General features: G+C 39.9%; 1 protein-coding gene and 1 non-coding gene across 7 annotated transcripts in view; one reads left to right on the top strand and one right to left on the bottom strand.

Moving 5' to 3' along the window:
* Positions 1 to 15,087, top strand: part of PEAK1 (pseudopodium enriched atypical kinase 1) — a 257,702-nt gene that overhangs the window by 62,435 nt on the left and 180,180 nt on the right. The window lies entirely within an intron of this gene.
* LOC150015615 (small nucleolar RNA SNORA13) lies at positions 7,627 to 7,755 on the bottom strand. Its single transcript, XR_016510109.1, has one exon. It is a non-coding gene; the product is annotated as a small nucleolar RNA SNORA13 (small nucleolar RNA).

Raw genomic sequence — 15,087 nt, 5'->3', positions numbered from 1 at the left:
AGTGTTTGCCATGTTATTTATAGTTTGGGTTTTCTTTTTCTTAAATAAGTCCCTTTAACATTTTATATAATAATGCTTCAGTGATGATGAACTCCTTTAGTTTTTTCTTGTCTGGGAAGCTCAATATCTCCCCTGTGCTTCTAAATGATATCTTTGCTGGGTAGAGCAATCTTGGCTGTAGGTCTCTGCTTTTCATGACTTTGAATATTGCCAATTTCTTCTAGCCTGCAAAATTTCTTTTGAGAAATCAGTTGACAGTCTTGTGGGAACTCCCATGGGAACTCCCATGTAGGTAACTACTATAACTTCTTTTCTCTTGCCGCTTTTGAGATTCTCTCTTATCTTTAACCTTTGGCATTTTAATTTTGATGTGTCTTAGAGTGGGCCTCTTTGCATCCATCGTTTTTGGGACTTTCTGTGCTTCCTGGACTTGCATGTCTATTTCCTTCACCAAATTAGGGAAGTTTTCTTTCACTATTTTTTCAAACAGATTTCCAATTTCTTGTTCTTTCTCTTCTTCTCTGGCACCCCTTCGTGATGTGAAGTTGTCCCAGAGGCTGCTTATACTATCCTCTTTTTGGATTCTTTTTTATTCTTGTTCTGATTGGTTGTTTTTGCTTCCTAATGTTCCTTATCATTGATTTGATTCTTGGCTTTATCTGCTCTACTGTTGTTTCCCTGTAAATTGTTTTTTATTTCAATTAGTGAATCTTTTGTTTCTGACTCGATCTTTTTTATTCTGTTGAGGTTCTCACTAAGATTCTTAATGCAGTGATAGATTGCTTATTTCCGTTTTGTTTAGTGCTTTTTCTGGAGTTTTTAATCTGTTCTTTCATTTGGGCCATGATTCCATGTCTCATTTTGGCAGCCTCCCTATGTTTGGTTCTATGTTTTAGCTAGAGCTCCTTTGACTCCATGTCTTCTTGGTAGTGTGGCCTAATGTAGTAGGTGTCCTGTAGGGGCCAGTGGCACAGCCTCCTCTATCACCCAAGGAGGGTACTCAAGGTGCACCCTTTGTGTGGGTTGTGTACACCCTCCTCTTGTAGTTGAGCCATGGTTGCTGTTGGCAGATCAATGAGAGGGATTTACCCAGGCCAGTCAGCTGCAAGGATTGGCTTTAACCACCTACCGCCAACATCTGCCCTCCACAGAGGATCAGCCATGCAGGGGCAGAATGGTGGTGCTCCGATGTGGTCTGTAGCTGTCCCTGGGGTTTTCTGGGTGGTACAGGTCAAGGTCAGTGCCCACCTGTGTTTTGCCCGGAACACCCTGCCTGAGCTGTAAAGGAATCTGAGATGGCTGCTACTTGTGCTGGGCATGCAGATTCTCAGGCAAAGCAAAACTATGAATCTAAGTTGGCTGCTACTAGTGCAGGGCCTGGGGCTCACTGAGACCAGATGTTGCTCATTTGATAGGATTTAGAAAGTTGTGAAGCATTTAACAAGACCAGCCATTCATATGGAAAAGCAGCTTGGGTGGGCCTGTAAGTTTTGTGGGGCAGAGTTCTGGGGCTCTGCAAGGTGTCTCAGAGATGGCACCAGTTTCTGGCTCTGTGGGGGAGGATTTAGAAAAGGGACAATGGCCTCTGCTCGCCTTGATGCCAGAAACTTTAGTTTCCCCCTGTATAGCACTGATGCCTTTCAAGCTGCTGCCCTGGTGCTGGAGCTCAGAGGGAGTGAATGTGAGTAGAAGAGTCCACGTGTGTGTTCTTTTAAGAGGAACTGCTTGGGGTCTAGCAGTTTCTTCCACCAACTCAATTCTCACTGGTTTTTGCAGGCAAACTTGTGGGACTTCTCTTCCTGGCACTGGAACCCTGGGCTGGGGTCCTTGGTTTGGGGCTGGGACTCCTCGCTTCCAAGATATCCCTCCTGAATCTTTATCCACCACACGTGGGTGTGGGACCAGCCTGTTCTGCATCTGTGCCCTTCCTACCCGTCTGGATAGATGTGGTTTATCTAATTCCATAGTTTAAGATGTCCATTCAACTCGATTTCTAACGGTTGTGAGTGGTAGTCGTTCTATATTTTAGTTTGTAATTTTGATGTTTTTGTGCGAAGAAGTGAGCCACGTCTACCTACGCTGCCATCTTGACTAGTAGTTGAACCTGCACTTATTACCTGCCTTTTTCACAGAGGGCGGGCGGAGCATGGTTTGGATGGCCTGAATGCCCTCATCAAGCACAGTCTTCAGGCCCCAGTGAGTCAGGGCCCCTGAATCAGGGCCACTCCAGAGCTCATTCCACAGGCCATGGCCAGGCCGTGGGGGCATGTGATGGATGCCAGCTCCTTGTGTCAGGGCCACTTGATGGTGTCTTTGTGTTCACAGAGTCCCAACACAAGGATAGATGTGTGGGATCAGTGGGGCTGCACCTGTGGGTGCGACTTGGCTGGAACATTCTCAAAGGAGGCTGGCATCACTAAGAGGAAGCAGATCAGGAAGACATCAGTGTGGGTATAGGAGAATGGCCGCAGCCTGTTCTAGCCATCCTGCCAGTTCAGTGTCCCACAGTTCCAGGTTGACTGGCTTCTTGTCCACCGTCACATTCTTGCAATAGTTGTCAAAAATGGTGGAGATGACCCTGGCTGGGTAGTGCAGTTGGTTAGAACATTATCCTGTACACCCGAAGATTGCGGATTCCTTCCCTGGTCAGGGCACATACTGAGGTTGCAGGTTTGGTCCGAGGCAGGAGCTTGTTAGGGAGGCAACCCATTGATGTTTCTCTCTCACATGATCTCTCTCTCTCTCTCTCTCTCTCTCTCTCTCTCTCCCCCCCTCCCTCTTCCCCTCTCTCCCTCTCCTCCTCCTTCCCTCATACACACCTCCCTCTCCCCATCCCTTCCTGCTTCCCTCACACACACTCACATACACTTTCCCTCTCCTTAGCCCTCTCTCCCTTCCTCACTGTCTAAAATCAATAAATATATTCTCAGGTGGGGATCTAAAAAATAATTATTTTTCAAAAGTAAAATCAATTAAATATATTTTTTAAATTATAAAATGGTACAGATGTATTGTCCTGGGAAGAGGTTGATGGTGTAACTGATAAATAGGCAGGTCTTCCCAAGGCACTGTGCTGACTGCCACACACTTGATGACCTGCCGGCATGTGCAGCAACCACAGACTCAAACCCACAAATTTAGCTTTTAAAACATATTATTAAATGAATAGACATCACATCCTATCTCTAAGCACTATAATTTTTAATGTAAAATAATTATACTACTCATATTTATTTCATTTATTTCTGGCATTTTGAATTTGTGTATTTTAATTTCATTATTTTGCCCATATCTGAAAATAAACTTATAATTTAAAAGATTTTTTTCTGCAAGAAAATTTTGAATTTATTTGGGCAGTTTCTCAAACTGAAGATGCCACCTTTCATTTCTTGATCATACCTAATTATGCAACTGCAAATTGTCCTTAGTAAAACTTTGTCTTTAATTTTAGCTGCCTCTTTTTGCTTAGGAAGCCATTACACTTATTCTTTATTAAATTAAATTTGCATCTGCATTGGAAGACTTGATGAAAAGTGGATTGAGTTGGGAAATCCATTAGCAATTATTTTTTATTGAAACTCACTAATATGTAGCTTTTCACATACTTTTATTTCTGAGCTTCACTGAAAGAAATGTCATGAAATGAGTGGGGCCTATTAAAAACTTTCAACCTACCAAATTTATTATACAAGAAAGGTTAGAATGATTCCTCTGTCCCCCCAATCTATTCTTTATTAACACAACCTTTATAATCAAAGGGGGGGGGGTCCTTTTTCCCAGCTGCCTTATTACAAGGAGGGACCCAAAAAAACCTGAAATTTATTCATAAAGAATTGTATATTTATTCTTACATATTTAAACTTCAGTCACCTACAAAGCACTCTTCACTTGATGCAGTACTGAGACATTTTCTTTTCCACTGCTCTAAACAGTTTTTGAACTCGTCGATTTTGGTGCCTCCTTAGTGCTTCTGTTGTTTTTTGTTTTACCTCTTCCACAGCAGCAAAACATTTCCCTTTGAAGACTTTTTTCATCTGGGGAAACAAAAAAACAAGTCGCTCAGGTCATGCCATTTTTGGTCAAAAACTGCTAAGTGCAGTGTGGGCAGGTACACTTGTTAATCACCCACCATGAAATGCCAAATGCATTGAAAGAATTTGCAGAAAAATTCACAGAAGCAGAAGGAAGCCTCTCACACTACCACCAGGTGGTATACCGATACAGGTGGGTTCCTAAAACACTCACCTAGTGGGGGAAGCCAGCACTACATGGAGCCCACCCTCCAGAAGATAATTTCGGTTTTATTTGGGTCCCCTCTCATACATCCTTGTGTATTTACTAAAATTAACAGGTGCCTGAGGACTTTTATGTACATTGTTGATGCTTTTTATGACAGCTTAAGTCGATTACCAAATATATATGTGGCCAACACTGGGCTGGGCTATAAGAATGCAAAGTACAACAATCCCAGAAGTTAATATTCCTTTGAGATATTTATATATTGACCCCCTTTTTGCCTTTTACTTCTTAGTACTAGAACTGCGCATTGTAAACTAGATCGTGCTTCTTGCTGTTTTTTCACTTTGTTGTTTCTGTGTCTTTCCTGTACTGTTTCTCTTCCATCTTTTTTCTAATTCTGAGTAATCTTTCCTCATTAAAACACATCTCAAATTTTATCATCTACATGTCATTTTTCCAGACACTTACTTCATCCTTAAGTACCCTAAAATGGTATTTATAATGTTTTGCTCTATTTTAAATATTGCTATCTCATATTGTTCGCCCTCTTACTTGAAATTAGCTCCTCTTGTTTTACTTATCTTTATATATACCATGTCATACTGCCATATAGTAGTCAGAATAGTATTTGTTGAATTAAAGATCAGAAACACCTAAAGAAAAATAACTTGTGACAGAAATGTTTAGGAGTCATATCATATATCTCTAATCATAAGAGAAGTGATCTCTGTTGAGTTACTGGAGAATATAGGACTTGAGCTGAGCCTCATACCTGAGAACGCTAAAGTAAAACCAGTCAGTGTTTGTTATGAGAATAAATTCTACTTGAAATGGCAGTTTTCTGAAAGTGGATAAATATCAGGAAATTTGATGTCTTTGATTTCCCCTGGTTACAACAGAGTTAATGCCTTTCTTCATTTTGTGACTGATAAAACATTTTTACACAGCAAGTATACTAGAAACAAAATTGTATCCAGTCCAGAGAAATTCTTGTATATGTTCTTTGAATAAGGATGTCTTTGTAGGTTGGGAAAGATGGTAAATCCCAATGAACTGATCTGCCTTATATATTTTTAAAAAAATGCATTTGAGATCCTGGAGATTGTTTTCATTCCTAGAGATTTTGTAGCTGATATCTCTTGAATAATCCAGACTCTCAGAATGGTTTTCTAAGGGGCTGTCTGGTTCAGAATGAAGTAGGTTCTCAAAAGCTGCTAGAATGAGAATCACTGAAGTAGCCTGATAACAAAAGGTCGAATGTTCCAGAGCCATTAACATTCCAAGTCATAGAGAAGCCCCATGTAAAGTCCCTTGTAGAAGAATCAAGTCTCCTAGAGGAGAGTGAGGCTGGTTTTGACTGTCAAATGAAGGACCTAAAACCAGGACCATTTTATTCATGAGTACATATTCATAGCAAAAAAACACCTCCAGTATTTAATTTTTATCTCTAAAATTATGATAATGAAGATTAAGCCTAAAGCTCTTTTAAATTATTTTCTGTGAATTTATAAGGTTTTATTCTTTCTGTAATCCAAAATATGTGCTATATTAAGATATTAGAGCAATATTTCTTGTTGTGGATCCAGTGCAAGAACCAAATGGTTGGAGACAACCAAATTAGAATTTGAAGAGCCTTTATTAGCTGGCCAGCTACTGCCCACCCGTCCACAAGCTGGACTTAGGTGGACAGCCCCGACCTTAGGGATTAGGGGGTTTATAAAGCATTTCAGGTGCATTCTTGTTCCTGCAGGTGCAGGAACTTGGACAGAAGTACAGCTTGTATAGACAAAAATTTTCCACTATTCCCCAGGTCATTGCTCAAAGAAATAGGTCACTGCTGAAAGGAATAACAGTTAGGTTAAGTTCCTTGTTCTGCTTGGTTGAAGCATGCAACCGCGGGGGTCCTGAGTCCGGGACCCAAGTTCAGCTGATTACCCTACTGGCTGGACATTTAAGAAATACCTTTTAACATTTCTCTTATACCTACCTACATCTGTATGTTGTACAATTTTTAAATTATTGGTGGAAAATGGTCATCTATTTGATGTTCCTTCTGTAGTAAATGGACTTCTTCATCACTTACACTACTCCAACCTCATATTTGCTTAGTGATATCATACTGATAGCAAATGGGATGATTTAATGGATGCCTACAAAATATATTAGAAAAGTAAAGTTGCTGAAAACAAACAAATTACTTCTAAATTGCCTTGATTGTTGTCTTTTCCAGTCTAGTAATAACAACAACTACTTTTGTTAGCAGCAAAACGGCACCAGAATATTACCAGCAATTGGACGTTGGTTCAGCAACCTTGATACTTGAGTTCTGGCCAGGAAAGAATTCAGTCAAGACTCAAATACAAGCAAAAGTTGATTTAGAAAGTCACAGAGGCTGAAGAAGTTAGCTGTAGAAGAAGCGAGCCAGCTGGGCTGCATGGGCTCAGAAAACAAGTCACAGAGGCAAAGGAGGGCCCTTGGAATGTAGGAGAATGAAAGCAAGGATATATGAGCCTGGGGGAGAGAGATGGTGAAAGGTTTGGTGTGCTTCAGAGAGAGTACAGACTTGGAAAAGAAAGGGATGGGGAAATGTACAGGTGTGCTGGAAAGAGGGGTGAATGAGTCGAGGGGGGAGGTGGGGGGTGTGGGAGAGAGAGGTGGGGGCTCTCCGAGTAATTTGTCTTGAGGGATTTTATCCACTTTCCAAAGATGAGGACCCTAGGGGAGGTTTCACGGGTGGGTCTCAATAGAATATTTACCAGTGTTCAGGTGTTTCCTTTCAGCGTCGGTTCTGCATTTATCTGCACCAGGGCAGAGGTTCATTAGTCACATCAGCTGGTTCTGAGGCAGCCTCGTCATCACCCTTCCTGGACTTGTTGCTTTTCTGAGCCTGTAGCTGAAACACTACTGAGGCCTAGATGTTATCTCTGGTTTGACCAAACCTCAAGGGACCTGAGGTTTTGTTCCTAAGAGTAATTTATTGCATGTCTAGGACCTCATTGTCTTTGAGGATTTACTGCTTAAGGGAGGAGTCGTGCAAGTGCTTGTATGGGAGTTGTATGAAGCTATTCTCTGGCCTCTTTGTTCCTCCTCTGAGGGGTCTACCACATGACTAGTGACGTGCTTGGGAAGGGTCTAAAGCCCAGAATCAGTGATATGAAAGGTCAGGGGGTCTCTAAGCCACATGACCAGTGATGTGTGAGGGGTGAAAGGTTACCCAGGGCATGAGGGCCTTGTTTTCCCAGTTTTGTTTGTTGCTAGGCACCTGGAGCTTTTCACCCTGGGTGACTTTCCATACTTGGCCTATAGTCCTTGCTCTGTTCATGCCTAACTGCCTACTACATTTTAAGGTACACCAGACGCATCTGAACTACTTTTTTTTTCTTTTTAAACTCTTATGTAACTCCTAAACCAAAGATGTCAATTTCAAGGCAGGAAAGGGCTGCAAAGTGATTAGTTGACACCTTTTCTAATACCACATTTACTAGTGTCCTAAAGGGAATGAGCAACAAAAAGGCTAAGATGTTTGGGTGCCAGCTCGGACTGGCTGCTTTAGGATCCGTGAAGAAATAACCCATGCAACTGTATTTTGAAAAAGATCCCAGATGATTATGACAGGCACTAAAGGTTGAGAACTACTGCCGTATACAGTAGCCTCTCTCTATATCGCAGTTTACTTATTGTGGCCTCACTGTATCATGGGATTTAAAAAAATATTATGCTTATTTATCGCGGATTTTCCGCTATATCGCGGGATTTTGTGGTACTGTATACGTATGTTGTTAAAGGTAGGTTTAAGAGTGTAGAATATGTTTAAGAACATAAGTAGTGTTTATAAAAGTGTGGAAAAGGTTAATAAGGGAGTGGGAAAGGTTAATAAGGGACTAGAAACAGTTTATAAGTGTGTGAAAAGTGTTTATAAAGCCTTAAAATATATATAAATACTTAAATAAGTGTAAGGTTCCTACTTCAGGGATTTTCACCTATTGTGGGAGTGGGGTGTCTAGAACGTAATACCCACGATAAATGAGGGAATGCTGTAGTAAAATTAAAAGAAGCTTAGACTCTGGAGTTAGATCTGAGTCCATGTTACCGAGCAAAAGGGGGCTTGTTCACGTGGCGCCTTGGTGTAAGACCCAACAATTACTGTTGAGAAAAACAGGTCTTTATTTACAATATTCCAATCTGGGGTGGGCTATGAGCGCTTCAGCTCAGAGTCCTGTTCTCCCCAAACCCAGCACTTCCCTTGCTCCCCAAAAGGCTGTTGGCCAAAACCAAGGCCAGTACTTCCTTATTTCGTATCTGTCAGCCCTCTCCTTCAGGATCTGGATTATGTTGTCTTCAGCCTGTTATGTGCCGTATTACATTGAATCATGGTGAAGTCCAGGAAAAGCACAAGTCCTAAGGGAATGTCCTCTCCATATGTCCCAAGTTCCAAGAGTCCACAGAGTCCGAGTCTGCAAGGCAGAGTCCTTGGTAGCTTCAGAGTCAGCTAGAGCGGGCACAACCAAAGAAGCAGCAGGCCTGCTTTCTTACTAGCCCAGGCTGCATAGCCGGATCCTGACTACAAACTGCACAGTTACTTCTTCTCACTTGGCCACTATAACCTGCTGCTCCATCACGCTTCTCAAACATGCTCCTGCCATCGTGCTTCTCATGGTGGATGGCGGGGCCCTTCTTCATCCTCTCAAACAGCATGGGCCCCTACCTTCTTATGGCTGGCTCCTTTCCTTTTGGATCCGACCTCCAGGAAAGGCTTGGCTATTCCCTTGTCGTTGATGTGTAAAGTATCTTAAACAGTATCATCCGCCCTTTTACTGCCCCTAGCTACCAGCCTACCGTTGATATGCAAAGTACCTTAAAAGCTGTATTTTCGTTCCTTCCCCCATCCCCAAAACCGTGGTCTGTGGGGACCCTGGGGAGGGCTGCTTTGTCACATTCAGAATCCAGATCTACCAGAATCTAGGTGTATGAATCTGGACCCAGGCCTATAACCAAGTTACTTAATCTCTCTGAACTTCAATTTCCTTTTCTGTAAAATAGGAATGGTAATACTGTATAACGTATTTCAGGGGATTAAAGTGGATAAAGATGAAAAGTGCTTGATATCCAGTGATTGCTACTATTATTCAGATATTGTGGACTTCAGTTTTCATCTTGAATTATGAAGAGTGAGGTCTTTCTCACATAACTGTCTGTATCCAAAAGAATATTTATGCAGAATTTCCTCCAGCGATCTTTTAATTATGTTACTGAAAAGTATTTAGCTAGAAAAGGGGAGTGAAGGGAACCAGACATTGAGTTTAATAAACTGGGAATCATAATAAGCCTGCTTGCTAGCCAGGAAGCTACAGCTTCACACTCCAGGGGATTACAGTATTGTGCTCCACCAAGGGGATTAACACTCCTCCCTCCTCCCTTCTTGTACCAGATTGCCAGGTGGGAACAGGGGAAGGTAGGCACCTGTGTAATAGAAGTCAAAATGGTGCAGGGGAAGGTGCTGGACCAAAGATGCCCATCAGTCTAGCCTGGGGAAAGAAGTGATTGGTTGGAAGGTGGGCCTACCTGACGCACACAGAAAGTTGGGGAAATTGATTGGTCATACTGAGAAAGCTCCTGGTCCATCCCACAGCAAGCTAATATAATCCCAGGGGAACAAAGAATATTTCCTTCTCTCTCTCTTTCCTCCCTCCTCTCCCCCTCCTTCTCCACCTTCCCTCTCTCCCTCACTGCCTCCCTCTCTCCCTCTCTCCTTCTCCCTCCTCCCTCACCCTGCCATGACCCATACTTGCCCTGTATGTTTTCATGTCCTTTTCTCCATGGCCAGGTAGTCCTAGCAGCCACGTGACTCATGGCTGTGCAACTCCACATGCAGGCTCCAAGAGGGAGCCTGAAATGGAAACACACAAAGCTAGCTGGATGCTGGTCTGGGCTGTACTTTAATATGGAGTAGAAACTCTGGGCAGTGGCCTTTATCCTGGCCCTACTGAAGACAAGATTGGATTTTGTCCTTGATGAGATGAAAGGAAATGGAGGGAATTCAGGAGGGGAACCCCCTTAATTGTTCATCAGTAAACCCTATCATAGAGCCACATCCTCCCCTGTGGGTCTCAGAAATGTTTCTTTTTAGATACCATAAGAGCCCCACTTTTACCTGTAACAGATAGCATTTCATTGGTAACAATTAGATTTACTTTGGGCTTTGAACTTTCTTTCAAGTTTGTATTTGTACTACTTAGAAAATAATGGTAAAGAAAATAAGTAGCATCTTGGTTTTCATTTCCCTTGCATCCTCTGGAGTAGCTAATTGTTTCTGGTTTCAGATTCAGAATTATCCATTGTCTTAGTTTAAAAACAGGCATATTGATATATTATGACCTGTGACATAAACTCCTTAGTTACAAAACAGAGGAACAATGTTGTTGTTATTGTTTTTTTGTCAATGAAAGGACATATGGATGCCTAATTCTTTGTATTGGCAACACTCATCATAAGCTTATATGGTTGATCCCTGTGAATTTGTAAGTGAAAATGATAAAGATTACTTTTAAAACATCTCAGGTCAGTTCATTTTACAATGTAGTAGTAAAAAACAAAAAAGAGAAAGGTGGAGAGATACCGTTCTGTTCCTGGTTATTAAGACCTTTCTGTCCACATATTCTTTTAGTTTTTGTTGCAGAGAACTTCACAGAATTAAAAGAAAGTATTGACTTCTTTTTTTCTTAGTTAAGGATTGATCAGATACTTAGAACATAATGCTAAGCGTGAATATTTAATATACATGAACTTTGCCAGGCATTTAACAAGGCTGTTAAATATGGCTGGAGGTTTTCACTCCTGAAATGTACAGTCACAATGCCTTACCTGTGAAGGGCCTCTTCCTTTATTTATTTTGTTGGTTTCATCTATATAAGGAACAGTGAGTGTATTAGATGTTTCTAATTTGAACATTGCAAGTGCTGGAGATTATATAAAATTATGCTTGTTGTAGCCTTTCTATTTTATTTCTAGGATTACTGTTTCCATTATGCCTAGTTATTTGATTTAGGAGGGGATGGTAAACCCCTGCTGAGACTGTACCACTGCATTTTTCTGGACCATATAGGAAAATTGAATACTGTAACTGTTTTTAGATAAGAAAATACAGAAATGACAGCAGGTGAGGATATGAATAGACAAATCATTTTAATCACCTTATATATTCAGATCTTTGACTCTCAGAAGTTGGAAATTTGGCGTTATAGTTTAGCTAAAAACAACCGTTCAGTGAAACATATTAAGTGTCTACTATGTATAAGCTAAGTATGAACATACAAAGGAAGTAGTCTGTTTCAGAGAATAATGTACTTGGGAAAATATCCAGAGACCCATACAAGTAATTCCAAGGTAACATTCAGACACCAAATTCTTAAAGTAGACTGTTCTACTTTAAAATCTTATACAACGAACATTCTTGTATCCTACAACATAAAGGACTGAAAGTAATTGGTGTCACCTAGCTAATACCATAATACAAGAAAGGAACAGTGATACAATTGCTCTCTTTAGGGGCAATGTAGTATAATACTTGAGTATAAACTTTAAAACTAGGTTGCCTGGGCTGAGATCCAGCTCCTCTGCTTTGTGACCCTGGGTAAGTTATCTCAAAATGCTTCAATTTTCTTATAAAATGGAGATGATAATTGATTTTAAGTGTGAAGGGTTTTGAAACCCACGCTTAGAAATTGATATGCTGAGAAATAGGGAATCACTGTAATTTTTGAACAGGCAAGTTATGTGATGGAATTGAGGAACATTATTTTAGTGACTGTATGAATAGAGTGGGAGGGCTTAGAGCAGTGGTTGTCAACCTGTGGGTCGCAACCCCTTTGGGGGTTGAACGACCCTTTCACAGGGGTCGCCTAAGACCATCAGAAAATACATATATAATTACATATTGTTTTTGTGATTAATCACTATGCTTTAATTTTGTTCAATTTATAACAATGAAAATACATCCTGCATATCAGATATTTGCATTATGATTCATAACAGTAGAAAAATTACAGTTATGAAGTAGCAACGAAAATAATTTAATGGTTGGGGGTCACTACAACTTGGGGAACTGTATTAAAGGGTCGCGGCATTAGGGAGGTTGAGAACCACTGGCCTAGAGGCAGACACCAGCTGGGAGGCTGTCAGACATCTAAATATGAAAGGTGCACCTGTGGAAGTTGAAATAGATGGGCAAGACCAAAAATCACTGTGGAGAAAAATATTTTCCAGATTTCATGATAGAGTGTATATGTGTTTTTAAACACCCCTCTCCTGACAAATGGCATTAATTCAGCAAAATCTTAGAAAATGCTGGTGTAGCAGCTCAGTGGAAATTTCTTGTGAGTGCTGTTAGAAGTTATAAGCTCTGGGGAGTCCAGCTGGTAATGGCATTCATTTAGAGCTTCCTTTCCCCCCCTTTATGTACTTACTACAGCATTACAAGGAATACTGGATTATCCCCATAGGAAGTATCTCTGTAGGACATACTTACTAAACTGAAAGCCTTTGTTTAGAACTAATTGACCTTTCTAAAACAGCATTTTTTTAGAGCTTACTCAAATTAGACTATAATCATCTATAAGTCAGACAAATCAATCCTTTTTTAAAGCAGTTATGCTAAAGGAGAAAACCAAAGAAGACATCATCAGACAGAAGAACACCGTATTAGTAAAAACTATACAGTTAGAAGAATTTATTGTAATTTGAACATTGAATTGTATTACTGTTCCTTTCCTGCATTATGGTATTAGCTAGGTGACAAGGATTTCTTTCAGTCCTTTCTGCTCTAGGATACAAGAATGTTGCTTGTATAGGATTTTAAAGTAGAAGAGTCTAGAATGAAAAACCAGATAGTGTCTTGGACTGAATTTATTTTTCTTTGGTTAGGAAGATTTTTGAAGGTAAAGTAGAAAAATAATGCACTACCTATTTTTTAAGCTTTATCAGGATTTTGACTCAGATATTTTATTATAAGTGATACAGAATAACCCTGAAGAAAATAAGAGAAGCACTCAAATTGGTTTGAGAAAATTTCCTTAAAATATATGCAAAGGAGTAGATTTTGACTTAGAGGCTGTCTTTATTGTTGCACATGAGTGCTTTATAAATATAACAAATGTAAATAATAAATGTTTTTTTAAGTTTTATTTATTGATTAGGGAGAGAGACATCAATTTGTTGTTCCACTTATTTATGCATTTATTGGTTGATTCCTGTATGTCCCCTGAGTGGGGATTAAGCCTGCAACCTTGGCCTGTGGGGACAACACTCTAGCCATCTGAGCTACCTGGCTAGGGTCAATAAATAAGATTTTAAAAGTCTTTCAAATGAAACTGTTTTTCCTTTAAAATTAACTCATTGGCATCTTTTCAGATTCTGTGAGCAGGTTGTTTTTAACTGTCTGTCAGGAAATACTGAGGAGAGGGATCCATCCGTAATCTTATGTTTTAGTTTATATAAGACAGTAGTAATAATTTTATTTTATCATGAGTCAGTTACCTAATGGATTTCATTAAGAATTCTCTCTACAATCAAATGCATTACCACTCTTTCCACTAGTTAATGGTTTGGGTAGTGGCTAGCTGTGTAAGAGAAGCAGGATATTTTTAGAAGGTCTTTTTTTCTTGACAAATGAACCCATAAATCCTTTACTTTAGCCATAGTATCAGAGACCACTGTTGATATGGAAGGTTGCATTTTGTGGGGTAATGTCCAGGTTGCCTGCTACTACGTGTATTAAATCATAGTAAAATATTGAATTCGGGTGAAGACTGCTTTTGCTTATCAGTGCATTTCGTCCCTACGGACTGTATCTTGGCTCTTTGTCCCTGATCAGCCTAAGGTAAACCTGAGCAGGCTTGCCCTGTTGTTTCTGTTTAGATTTGGCTGTTAGCTAAGAGTGAAAGGTGGGAGATGCACCTAAGGTCTTACCAGGTAGGATTGGAACAATGGAATAATGACTTCACAATTGGCTGCAGACGTACACTTAACTAGTGAAGCAAAAGCCTATACTATTCACAGTTTTCAGAATTAATCTAATGGTGGACATGATTGAAAGTATCTTTTTTTTTTCCTGGAGGCATTATTGGCTGTAGGCAAATTTATATCTCTTTAGACCAGTTTTGAGCATTATTTAGTCAGTATTGGCTTACTTATAATTAAAATCATTGCTTCTCAAGCTTTTATTAACATACTAATTTTTTTTAATTTCCAGTATCATTTCTTTTTCCTAAAGTCTGGATATAATTCAGCTGTAGCAAGACAGTGCTCAATACTCTTCAAGCTTCATGTTTGGTTCTTTAGACTACCTCAGTACAGTATTTGTAAATGTGAGTATTCACATTCCAGTAAAACTGGAAAACTAAAATTTGACATACCAACAAATTTGCTCTGTATTGTTGTAATTACACAAAATTTTATATGCAACATGTGGACTTTAATATAACATAATTTGGCCTTTATAAACTAGCTTACACATAACCCTATTTAGTGTTGCACCAACAGACCCTCTCCCATAGCTTTTTACTATGTAAACCGATGAGTCTTCCCTGTGAGACAAGGTGAAAAATCCCAAAGTTTTGACCCAGAAGAAACATTAATGGAATTATCAAATTCTAAAATTTCAGCAGATGTTAACACCAGAAATAGGTTATGGGCAACTCTTACTTAAGTCTTTTACCTAATAGTACTATAGGAAGTAATACTTTTAACCAAAAGAACACACAGGTCTCTCATTAAACTTCGTTTTAATGGGTGTTAAAGTTCTGTGATAGATTTTTGGTCAAGTTGTTCCCTTAAGAAGTACTGATTTAAAAA

Source organism: Furipterus horrens, unplaced genomic scaffold, assembly GCF_987537825.1.
Source record: "Furipterus horrens unplaced genomic scaffold, mFurHor1.1.pri manual_scaffold_3, whole genome shotgun sequence".
Taxonomy (NCBI): domain Eukaryota; kingdom Metazoa; phylum Chordata; class Mammalia; order Chiroptera; family Furipteridae; genus Furipterus; species Furipterus horrens.
The sequence above is the reverse complement of the archived record's forward strand: the minus strand, read 5'-3'. Positions and strand labels throughout refer to the sequence as shown.